General features: G+C 40.7%; 1 pseudogene; it reads left to right on the top strand.

Moving 5' to 3' along the window:
• Window positions 1-583: 583 nt before the first annotated feature.
• Window positions 584-6,834, top strand: LOC144249306 (BTB/POZ domain-containing protein KCTD5 pseudogene; annotated as a pseudogene).
• The last annotated feature ends 6,199 nt before the right edge of the window (window positions 6,835-13,033 follow it).

Consider the following 13,033-nt stretch of genomic DNA (forward strand, 5'->3'; position numbering starts at 1 on the left):
GGAAATTGAAGCCCAGAAGAGCAAATATACCCAAGGTCACACAGCTGCAAATGGGCAGAACTGGAATCAAGCCCAGATCTGTCTGGACCCAGAACATGAGCTGTGAATGTCTTGCTGGCCTTCTTCCAATTCACTGTTCCTCTCTTGAGAAGCTGTTTTTCCTCACTTTCTACCTTGTATTCAGCCCACCCTGTCATTCCATGAGAGTGTTCTTGATAGGCCACCAGTGAACCTCAAGTTACAAATCTAATGGGTATTTCAGGATCTTAGCTGTGTCAGCTCTTAGCAGGCTCCTCTTGCTTCTCTGCATTGTGAGATATTTCCATCTTTTCCAGCTTATTCTCTGATCACAGATGGTGTCAGTTCTCAGACACAATCCTGGATCTCCTCAAGCCATCACCACAATCCTGGATCTCCTCAAGGCAGCACCTCACCCAGACATGGACCTTGAACTCAAGCCCTAGATGCTCTTTCCTCTCCACCTGTGGACCTCCAAGCTATCCCTGCAGATGTGCACATCCTCATCCAAGCTTCCTGCCATCTCATGACCTTTAGCCCATAAGGTGCACTCAGGGTGGTCACCATGGCCAACACCCTGTCTGCTCTCAGTGGTTGTCCTAGTCTGCTTTCCATCTGGTGGCCTGAGTGTCTCACCTTATCCTACCTCCAGTATGAGCAGCATGTGGGCTGTGGCTATGGTGAAGAGAAAAATATATGGAGGAGGGTGGCTGGTAAGTGGTAGGAGGTGGCTGGGTATAGGGAGATGAGGGCAGTAAGGGCACTATGCTTGATTTTGGACTGTCAAATAGGCAGCTGAGTTTTTAAGTCAGAGATACAGAGCTGGATAATGTGCATGAAGATGGGAAAAGCAAGGGGATTTTGTGAAATCCAACAGCATGAGAAAAATAATAGTAATGCAAAGGGCAGTGAAGGAATAAGAGACAAAACAAGCTATTTTTAATATCTTTAATATTTAATATTTAATATCTTTAATATTTTTAATATCTTCCAAAGATATTTTAATATCTTTGGAAGAAAGTTCCAGACAGGGGCAACAGCAAAAGCCTCAAAGCAGGATTGTGAGATGGTGGAGGGCCACATGGATCAAATTAGGTTTTTTTTTTAAACTCTAAGTTCAATGGGAAACCACTGCAAGGTTTTGAGCAGAGAAGTGACATGGTCTGACCTGTGTTTAGAAGGCTGTGTGTGTCTTCCATGTTGATAGGTGCAGGAAGACATTGGTGGAGGCAGGGGACTGACCATGCAGCTTTTAAATAACCCAGAAAGATGAGGTTCCTTCTGAGTAGGCAGTGCTCTTGGAGTTAGTGAAGTAGCCCATTCTGGATATACTTTTTTTGTAGGGTATATTTTTGTATATTTAATTGCTATTTTGAAATTTTAATGTATTTTTTTTTTGCTAATCACTTGTTTAACAACCAAAACACATGTAAATATAAAGCAGGTTTTGAAAATACTTAATGTTCGAGTGTGTGCATTTAAATTCTGAGTAGTTGCCTGGGTAGCAAGACTTGGAAATACAAAGGGAAAGGTTCTGCTCAAGCAGAGGATGTAGGTGCTGATGCCTTTAGCCCCTTCTGTAATAGGCCATAGTGTGAGAATGCTAGGCTTCAAATGGAGATTACAGTGGAAGTCCAGGCCTTACCAACTACCTAGGCTTCAATTATACAGGCACATGTTGACAGTCTCCAACTGTGAACTCAGGGTGGCCTGAAGTAGCAGGACTAGGCTTTTTCCCTGTTCAGCCCACATGACCCCAAGGATTCACCCCCAAACCAACCCTCTTGCTATATATCCCAGACCTGAAAGTATTTGTCTTGAAGAGAAAAAGTGTTGGTCCAAAGTCCTCTAAGCCAGTGCTACTCCTCACTCCTCACTAGGACATCTGTAGCTTAGCTTCAGTCCCATGGCTTCAGGAAAACTTGTTTTGAGGCCATCTATGACGATGTCGTTGAATTTGGACAGCCTCATCCCTTCTTTACCAGGTGCCTGAAGACCTACACTCAGTCTGAGCCACTGGCCCCTATGACTCCCTACATTAGCTAGTCTGGTCCCAAACATGCAATCCTCCTGCCTCAACCTCCTGAATAGTTGGGATTACAGGTATGAACCACTGTACTCAGAAAACAGTAACTTTTAAATTGAGAAATAAAGAAATATCAGCAAAAGCATACAATTGAATGTCTGGAGGTCATTACCAGAACACTAAAAAGAAAAAATAAATATTTTTTGCAGTACTGGAAATTGAAAAGTGGCTGCTGTTTCTATATATGTACAGTCATGTGATGAATAACACAGCAGTCCACAAACACAATGGTTGTCCTATAACGTGATATCTAGTGGTTATTCACATGGTAATTGTTCCAGTTTGTATAAGTACATACTGTGGTGTTCATACAATGACAAATTTCGTAAATATACATTTTTCAGGACATAGCCCAACCATAGGCAATGCATGACCATATGTATGTTTGTGATGAGCTGAGAAATGAATTCTTGAAGGATATGCACCAGATTACTTGCAGATGTAACTTTTCAGGCATCAGTTGAAAGGAATACAGGGATAAAAATCAGAATTAAAGGTTTTAGTCTTTTTAACCTGCCAAAAAGGGGAGAATATTTGCCTGTGGCAAGTGGGACTAGGAAAAAGGCAAAACACTTGTTTTTCTATAAAAACTCTCCAATAGTATTTTATTTTTACCTTGATGGAAATTAAAGAAAATCAATTTTAAAAAAGAAAAAGAATAAACAGTTCTTGGTTCAGTCTAGCACACATAAAAATGTACACTAGAACCCCAAAGTACCATCACAACTGAGATGATGCTAGATTTGGAAATCTATTATTATTACCAGCTGCTCACTAATAAAATAACATGAAACATTTGGTTTTAAGCATTTTAACTTCTTGATATCAACCCGCAAGGATTTCAAAATGTTCCACTATTAACAACATAGTCACTATATGAACATCAGGGCCTCTTCTCTTATTCACCTGTCAGCTGCTGGGGAACTGGTCCAATATTTTAGAATTTGGTCTTATTTTTCTCCCTCTGGATCACGTGGTTGGCTTGGCCAAATGCAAGTGTAACATGCCAAGCCAAACATCTGTCACTAGGCAGCAGGACATTTATTGGTCTTATCTAAAAGAGTGTTTTCTACACCATGAACACTGTAGTCATTAAGCCAAGATGAGAACCCAACCTTGGTGAATGGTGTGGCTGGACTTCAAGGTCTCAGGGTGCAGCCAGATTCTCCCCATGCTCACAGAGCCCTGGAGGGCCCAGCCTCTCCTTGTCAAGCAATGTCCAGAAAGAGAACAGGGAGGAAATTCTGATGAAGAACCAATAGGCAGGTCTACAAAGAGTTCTTTGAGTCACTTCTATAGTTTCTATACAACTCAAGGGCTAAGACTAAAAGTGGCTTCTGCTGCTAATTCATGGGTCAGCCTTGGCATCTGATGCAAATGCTCTTCCAAACCCTAGCTGGCCAGGGGGGATAATAAACACAGTTTTGTCCAGACTGCAAGCAAAAGTGAAATTCTGGTTCTCTACCCCTGATTTTATCCCAGGCAGGAAGGGAAAAAAATAACAAAAGGTTCCTGTATCTCCTCAGCAGATCTTTAGCATGGAAATGAGTATGTTGCCCTGGTTACTAAGATCAATTGACTACAACATAGGTAAGTGCCAATCCAAACTGGCCTGTGGTGCCACATGCTTGTAATCCCAGTGACTAGAGAGGCTGAGGCAGGAGGATAGCAAGTTGGAGACCAACCTCAGCAACTTAGTGGGACCCTGTCTCAAAGAGAAAATGAAAAGTGCCTAGGAGGATATAGCTCAGTGGTAGAGATTTACCTTGCATATAGGAGGCTCTGTGTTCAATTCCCAGCACCAGGAAAACAGGAGATAAGGGGTGGAGTGTGTGGGAGAAAAGCCATTTATGGTGTTTAAGATAACAGGGTCCAAAAACTTTACCTGTGCATTTATGTGTGAACTTTTGAGAACAAAGACCTGAAGGCTATATTACAGTCCACACAGGTGAATTTATTATGTAGTTTTTTAAGTTTATAAGATATCTAACAATTACATTTTGGAAGTGGGTGTTAGGGGAGTAACATGTCATTAGAGTGCATGATTAGAATGTACAAGGCCCTAGAATTAGTCCCCAGCATCAAAAGATACAAGATAAGTAAAATAAAAATTGGGAGAATGTATCAAATATGACATTCATTTTAGAATTATTAATATCATTCCATTTTTTCTGACAATGATATTACTCAAGGATTGATTGTCTTTAAGATCATTCTTGCTTCTTGAAAGAAAACCCCTATTATCACCTAATTACCTATCGCTCCCCCAATTCTCCAAAATAGTGGGGCATTGGGTTAGAAAGGGAACTTCCTTTTAGAGTACTTTTTTAAAAGTACCCCCCTGCAAGTACTGGGGATTAAAACAAGGGGCACTCTAACACTGAGCTACATCCTCAGTTCTTTTTATTTATTTATTTTTATTTTGAGACAGGATCTCACTAAGATGCTGAGGTTGGCCTTGAACTTGCGATCCTCCTGCCTCAGCTTCCCCCACTCCTAGGATTATAGGCCTGAGCCACCTCATTCACCTCTCCCACTGCTTCTTGATTTCTTAGTTTTTAGGCCTCTTAAGCATGATCCCAGGTATGCATTAAGACCAAGAGTTTTTTTTGTTTACCTCATAACAAAAAATTTTCCTAAAATCGCTCCCTTCGCCCACCCTGTTGTTCTCATCTGAACATATTATTTTAATTTACAGCTTCTATCACAGGTTATAATACTAAATTGTAACTATTTGCCAAAGTATTTCCACTTTCCTCATACAACTGACCTTCATTTCCTGATCTCACTTGCAGTTAGCTGCAGCCAGATGACTATTATAGCCAAGGGAATATAGGCAATGAAAAGTAGCTTCCTGGTCTAGCCTGCAGAGTTCTGCCACATGTAATCCTCCATTCTCTTTTTCCATTCACCAATTTCATAGATAAGATTTAAAGACCCAGAGGAGTATAAAACTGCAAAGGAGAAGTAGGTTAGTGCTTATGGAGAGAGTCCAGGATCCTAAAGACATCATCAGCAGCCTGGTTGGATCATTACCTAAACAAAAACAAGTTTTTACTGGATTAGTCTTTTGAGTTCTGTCTCTCTCAACTGGACTTTGAACTTGGGCACTTTACTGCTAAGCCACATCCCAAACCCTTTTATTTTTTTTTCTGAGATAGGATCTCACTAAGTTGCTGAAGGTCTTGCTAGATTGCTGACACTGGCCTTGAACTTTCATGCCTCCTGCCTCAGCCTCCCATGTCCCTGGAATTAAAGGTAAGCACCAGGGCACCCACAGGAGTTTTCTTCTTATAGAAGATTCTAGTTAATAAATTGAAGAAAGAATGATAGAATTAGATTACCACCATTTTAAACACTAATGAATTAATGAATCTAGACAATAATCATCAATGACTGTTATTGTTGATGGAAAAAGGGATCTTTGAGATTATTCACAGAATACTAAGAACCCTTCATTGAGTTCTAGGGCTCTCTTTTCTATTTACATTCACTTCCAGATCATAATCAATCCCAGTTTTTAATACATCTGTACATTGATAACTTCCAAAATTATATCTCCTTCTCTAACAATCCAACTAAGTTCTAGATTTCTATTTTGATCACCTTCTCAAAGTCTCTACTTGGCTGCTTACAAGGAATCTAAAGCATAACATGTCTTCCCCATCTGAGTAGAGGAGTCTAGGCCACTATTGTCTATCACCCAGTGACAATCTTCTAAGGGCCCCCTCTAGGAAGTTCTTCACACAATGTCTGGAGCCAGTTACCTTTTCAAAAACACAAATCAGCGCTGCAGCAGGGCTTGCTGAGATCCTGTTGGAGAAACTCTCAGAGCTTCTGCCAGCAGCCCTAGGAGGCCATGGGGCCAGACTGGGAGGTGGCCTATGATGCCACTGAAGAGCAGGGCTCAGCGGGCGCCCTGGCTCAGCGCCCTGGCAGCCTGTCCCAGGGGGTCCTGCTCAATTGGCTCAATGTCAGTGTCACTTACTTCCCCACCCCCCAGCAGACACTGTTCCAGGACCAAAGCCTTTCCTGTACCTCTTGTGGTAGGCCGACTCCGACAGGCACTCAGATAAGGTGAGGGCCGCACAGTCCCGCCAGGGACCCTGGCCCCTCGCCTGGGCCACAGGACAGCACTGCACCCTGGTGCCCACAGGTGTCTCAGGGACTCCTGTCGCTGTGCCAGGGGTGCAGTTTCCCCACGCCTCCCTCCTCCAGTGGTGGAGAAGGAGGTCCCTCGGACCCCTGACTTGGCTGCAGACCTACTTTTTCTCCCTGGACTCTGGCCCTGGGGTGAAAGGGGTGCCTATTTAATTGACAGGATCCCAGGGACCTTGGAGCTGTGTTGAACTCCTTGAGACATGGGAAGCTGGTCCTTAACAAAGACCTCGCTGGGAAGAAGCAGAATTTTACAATGTCACTTCACTCATAAAACTTGTAAAGGACAAAATTAGAGAACGAGACAGCAAAACATCACAGGTGCCTGTGAAGCATGTATACCCTGTGTTCAGTGTCAGGAGGAGGGGCTCACACAGATGGTGTCCACCATGCCTGATGGCTGGAAATTTGAGCAGCTGGTCAGTATCGGCTCCTCTTACAACTATGGGAAAGAAGACATGGCCGAGCTCCTCTGTGTGGTTTCCAAGGAGCTGCCCAACACCCCATATGGCACAACCAGTGAGCCCAGCGAGGAGGCCAAGATTTTGCAAGAACAGGGCTCAAGGATGTGAGATGCAGCACTGACAGCTGAAGAAATGATATACTTTTGCCCAAGATTCAGTGAACCTCCATGTCCAGGAAGTACGTCTGTGAGAAGAAAACTGCTTTTGATCATTTCTGTAGAGATCTGGGTCTGCATCCATTTTTGCCTCAGAGATGGCTGGTGAGAGACAGCCCAGCTGTCTAAGGCCAGGCATCCCCATAGACAGGAGGCACAGGGGCCAGGGGGGCTCTCTGGGAGCCTGCTCTGTCCTTTCCCAGTGCTGCATGGGACTGAGGCAGGGTGCTCCCAAGTAGCCTGCACAGTCCTGAAGACCATCTGACGGGCAGGGCCCTTGGTGCTACATTCACAGTCTGTGATAGCAGTTCAGGCCTCACCAGGAGGAAGGGGCAGCAGCCATGTGGATTGTCCAGCACACCGTGGCTCAGGTCCTGATGCCTGGGTGATCACTGCTTAAACACTTGAACATCATCCTCAGGTCAGGGAGGATGCTCTGCCTTCAGTGTGATCAGTTGACAGTTTCTCAACCTCGGTGAAGACCCCTGACAATGGTGGACTCCACATCATCACTGCTTTCTGGGCACCTTCCCTGAGGACCGGCCTCCTTCAGAGCCAGGCTCTTATTCCAGCCTGCACAGCCAGGACAGTCAAGGCTTCTTGATTTGTATTTTCCAGGCAAGAGATTTTTGTATCCCTTTTTTTAAGTGTGGATAGATTACCCAAAGTTTATACTCTTTAGAAATGACTAAAAGTGTTGCTATGTTTTAGGTGGATCTGTCAAACAGTTAAAAGAGAAGTAGAAGTTTTGCCTCATGGGTTCCACCTGAGGGCTCATTGGGGAGCTGGTGCCCACCAGTGCCTTTGTCACACCTGGGATGGAGGCTAGGTTGAGGCCTGTCCCCTAGCTTCTGGAACTGACACTCCGGGTCACATTGAAGAGTCGGGATATTTTTAGTGCATCATGTGTCTCTTCCACTCTGGCTCTGTTTTCTCTGTAAAACTATGCAGTTCTTCTTTCTAATACTTTTGGAGCATTTGAGACTTGACACAACTTACATGACCCAGCCAGTGTGCCATCCATGCTGCTGGGGTTACTGTAGAGGCTGCCCCCTGCAGGCTCTAAGACTCTTGAGTGGGGGCTAGGGGCCTGGCCCCAGTGAGCAAGCTCTGCCTCTTGAACTCTGCTTCCCAGTGGAGCTGTGCAGACTGACCACTGGAGTTGCCTGTGTGAGGTCAGATGCTCTGATGCTGTCCAATGTCAATGCTTCCAGAAACTTCTTGCCTAGGTCCTCTTTTTTTTTTCTTCTTTGCCAATAACCTGATTAACCAAGTTTTTCAGCATCTAGGATTTACCTCCTCCTTTTTTAAGGCCTCTTGTATGTTGTTAAATGTTCAGCTTAAACAATTTATAAAAACCTTTCTATAGGGCAGATTTAGTCACTGGCTGAACTGGTCCTCCCCAGCAGAATTCCAAGGGAAGGTGTTTCTGTTGGCCCTGGGGAGCTGCTGAGTACTTAGCATTTTTTGATTTTGACATTGACATAATTGGTAGGCTTGTGGATTGTTTTGTTTTTGTTTTTTAACTTAAAGATATTAAGACTTAATTCATTAAAAATTATTCTAAGGTGATATTTATACTTTTGTACTTTTTTCAGTATCCATATTTTATCAGCTTACCATTTAATGCCTAACTTTCTCCTGAAAATAGCAAATGAAATTGTGTATTTATAAATGAAAAAAAAAAACACAAATCAGATAATGCCACACACTTATGCAGAATCCTCATACATTCTCCTTTCACACTCAGTAAAATTCAAACTTTTTTTTCATGGCCTCTTCCTTCCTGGATACCTCTCTGACTTAACTTTATACCACTCTCCTGATTCTTTACTTTTCTCTACTTTTGTGATTGTTCCTTGAAGGCAATAGCTCCTTCCTGCCTCTGGGCCTTTGTATCTGCTCTTCTTCTGCCTGGTATACTCTTCTACAACGTGTGCTCATGGCTTTGTCACTCACATCATTCAGAAATCCTAGATAAGCCTTTCTGGACAATCTCTCAAAAAATAGCACCTTAGCCAGGCACACTGGTGCACATTTGTAATCCTCGAAGTTTGGAAAGTGGAGGCACGAGAATCTAAAGTTCAAAGTCAGCCTCTGCAACTTAGCAAGACTTGTCTCATAATAAAAAATAGAAGACAAAAGGGGCTGGGGATGTAGCTCAGTGGTTAAGCAACCGTGGGTTCAATCCCTGATAATCCTCCCAAAATAGCATCTTGCCTCTTCCCATGGCCACCACCCACTTTCACCATTTCCTTCCCCTGTTTACTCTTTTCCATTGCCCTATTACTACTTGATATTACATATTTGCTTGCTTGTTATGTGTCCATTTAAAGCCTGAGGAAGTTCATGAGCACAGGAATTTTTTTGTGCCTTGTCCACTGCTGTTTCTTTGGTGCATGGTAGAAGTGCTCTCAATGCATAGGTATGCTATATATATATATATATATATATATATATTGGAACAAACAAATATATTAATGGATTCTAAACAAATGTTCCTGTTTCACTCTAATAATTAGAGTTGTGAATCTAATTTAGCACACCCTATATATTGCTTACTGATTGGGTAATCTTATTAGAGTTGTTTGATATCCCTGTGCCTCAATTTCTTCATCTGTGAAATCTAAGAAAATGTCACCTATTTCATTAAATATGAGGTTTGAATAAATGAATACATGAAGTGCTTATTCTGGAATAATACCTAATAATAATAAGTATTCTATTAGTGCTTGCTGATATTGTTGGGTTTTATTTATTTATTTATTTAATTTTTTTTGGTGGTGCTTGGATTGAACCCAGGGCCTCATGCATGTGAGGCAAGCACCCTACCAACTGAGCTATATCCAGCCTTCTGATATTGTTATTGTTACAGAAATCTAGACTTTCAAAGTTTAAATTAAGGAGGTAGAAGAAAGGGCCATTTTTCACATTTTAAAGGATATTTGAAAATCATAACAAATGCATGTGTATTAGTATTTAAAAAGCAGAGGTTAAAAATAGTAGAGAAACTTGAAATGAAACTCTTAGAAACTTTTGCCAATTAAAAATCCACCAGCAGCTGGGTGTGGTGGCACATGCCTGTAATCACAGCAGTTTAGGAGGCTGAGGCAGAAGCACCTCAAATTCAAAGACAGCCTCAGGAAAAGCAACGTGCTGAGCAACTCAGTGAGACCCTGTTCCTAAATAAAATACAAAAAAAGAGCTGGGGATGTGGCTCAGTGGTCAATTGTCCTTGAGATCAATCCCCAGTACTAAAAATAAATAAAATAAAAATCAGCAATAAAGACAAAGGAAGTCTGAAACTATGATGGAGCCATTCAAATTTGATTAACAACCAAAAAAAATAGTTTATATACAACTTTGCAGGATAACAATTGCAGTATATATCAAAGCACATATGTATCTTTAAAACTAAATGGAACAATATAAGCAAAGAAGGTGGAATCCTTTCCCACTATCTTTGTGTTCCTACACCACATTAGCACCATGTCCCTCTTTACTAACAGCTTTGATCTGGAGGAAGCAACATAACTTTTGCTCTAGCCCAGACTTATCACATTAGTGCAAAGCCAATAAACTTGACCCACAAAAAGGGTTCTACAAATGAAGGTGATTGATTAGCTAAGTATTAACTATCAATTCTGCACTAAAAATAAGCCAAAAATTGAAGCAAAAATATGGATTTTTTTATAAAATTTGATGTTAAGCCAGTTGCTTATTCATTTATCTCAGTTTCTTTTTCTACATGTAATTAGGGAAAAAATGTTTTTTCCATCTTTTTTGCTGTTGTTGTCTGCATTGTTCTGGTGTTTTCACTTTGTATTAAAACCATCAGGATTTTGCTGTACTCTCCTTTGGCCAAACTGACTTGCGAAGCATGTAGCATTCTTCTGTTCCCACAAAACAACCTCCCACCTTTTCTTACAACTTCAAAATATGGCAATGAAAGGAAATTGTGCTTGGTGTCTCAACATACCTTGAGCCTCAACCCTCCTGTCCCTCCAACAGCCAGGCAAAAGAAGAGCTTCTCATGAAGACAGTTCTTAAGATTCAAGGGAGAATTAAAAATCAGTGAAGTTAACTATAGCACTATAAATACCATTCTAGTTGAGCCTATGGCATATTCCTACTGTGATTTCAGATTGAAAATGAAAAGCCATAGATATGGAATAAAGTATTGCTTAGGACATTTTGTGTTACAAAATAACTCAAAAAATTTTAAAAAATTAAAAAATGACTCACTTGTAATAACAGATCTTCCCTCCCTATTTAGTACCTTGTGAAGCAATTGGTTAAGCACTTATTATTATTATTATTATTATTATTATTATATCTTAACAAATTTGGAAATCTGAATACTCTTTCTCAGAGAGATTGCCAACTGAGAAATTGTATTTCATTTCATGACAGAAATTGTCTATGGGCTATTTATTTTAAATTTGTTAAGCAAATCAGATTTAATCTAGAAAGTCCTTCATTTTAAGTGTTCAAAGAGCATGTGAGCTAAAAGCGTAAATCAAGTCTTTCCAAGCATGGACACTTTTTGTTGTTGGTACAATAAAGATCTTTTCTGCTATTTTAAGAATTCCCTTGGCTAAAGATTCTGAATGCAGTAAGAAAATCTATAGACCTCAGACCCTTGGCTAACCATGAAGGTCAGCTTAAAGTTACAAGAAGCATTTTTTCATTCCTTAGTCTGAGAGAATAAATACACTTAAGTAAGAAAGGAAATAGTATTAAATACAAGTAACCTGGACACTCATTACCTCAGTGCAAAAATTCAAGATGTCCCCAGTGCCTTTCTCATTTTCATCATTGGCATCAGATATATATATATATATATATATATATATATATATATATATATATATATATATATAGTTAGAGAGAGAGAGAGAGAGTGAGTGAGAGAGAGAGAGAGATGAATAGATGGATATAGATGCCTAAAAATTATGTATTTTTTTCTAAAATATAGTTTGAATGTGTTTCTTCCTTACAAGAGCATATTTTCTAATGTCAACCTAAATCTGATCTGATTTCCCTCCTGCATTACTTAAATTTTCTTGAAGTACCACCATCCTATTTATTAGGGAGACTTTTAATGCCAAAGTCATTCTTTAAAGTTTTTCCCTTATTTCATCACCATATGCACTCAGTTGCCAGGTTCTATTGGTTCTAGCTTTGCAATAACCTCTCGGGTGCCCTCCTCTCCATCCCCCTAACTCGAGAGAGTACCTGCCCTGCTGTGATATCTACTCCTACAATTTGTCCCTGCATTTAGCCTCTGCCTATCTCAAGGCAAATAGTTCTCTCAAATCAATCTTTTAATAAACAACTATGATTTTTCATTCCCTTTTCAAATGTCTTACAAACTACAAAACAAAACTTAGAAGCCCCTCTCTAGCATTTAAAAGCAGAATATGACTATGATCTACCATGGACCATTGAGCCACATCCCCAGTCCTATTTTGTATATTTTTTATTTAAAGACAGAAGTTTCATGGAGTTTATTAACATCTCTCTGTTTCTGAGGCTAGCTTTGATCCTCCTGTCTCTGCCTCCCAAGCTGCTGGGATTACAGGTGTGTACCACCAAGCACAGCTTTTTTTTTGTTGTTGTTGTTGTTGTTTTGTTTTGTTTTTTGTTGTTTTGTTTTGTTTTTAGTTGTAGATGGACATAATACCTTTATTTATTTATTTATTTATTTATTTATTTTTCTGTGGAGCTGAGGATGGAACCCAAGGCCTCCCAAGTGTGAGTCGAGCACTCTACCACTGAATTACAAACCCAGCACTGTGCCTGGCTTTTGTGCATAGTTTTTTAAAAACATTTTTAGTTGTAGCTATACAGAATACTTTTCTATATTTATTTACTTTTTTGTGTTGCTGAGGATTGAACCCATTGCCTCACATGTGCTAGGCTAGCACTCTACCATTGAGCCACAACCCCAGCCCTTGTGCATAATTTTTAATGGACATTTCATAGGAAAGCAGGGAGCTAAAACTCCAAACCTCTGTTCTTGCATTCTGATGAAAGAAAATTTAAAGTCAGACAACGAAAGCCATGCAAGAGAACTTGATTATAAGTAAATGTAAAGAGAAAGTGAGGTGAAAGTCAAGTAAAATTCTATTGAGGCTTAAGCAGAGAGC

The sequence above is a fragment of the Urocitellus parryii genome, chromosome 11, assembly GCF_045843805.1.
Source record: "Urocitellus parryii isolate mUroPar1 chromosome 11, mUroPar1.hap1, whole genome shotgun sequence".
Classification (NCBI taxonomy): Eukaryota; Metazoa; Chordata; class Mammalia; order Rodentia; family Sciuridae; genus Urocitellus; species Urocitellus parryii.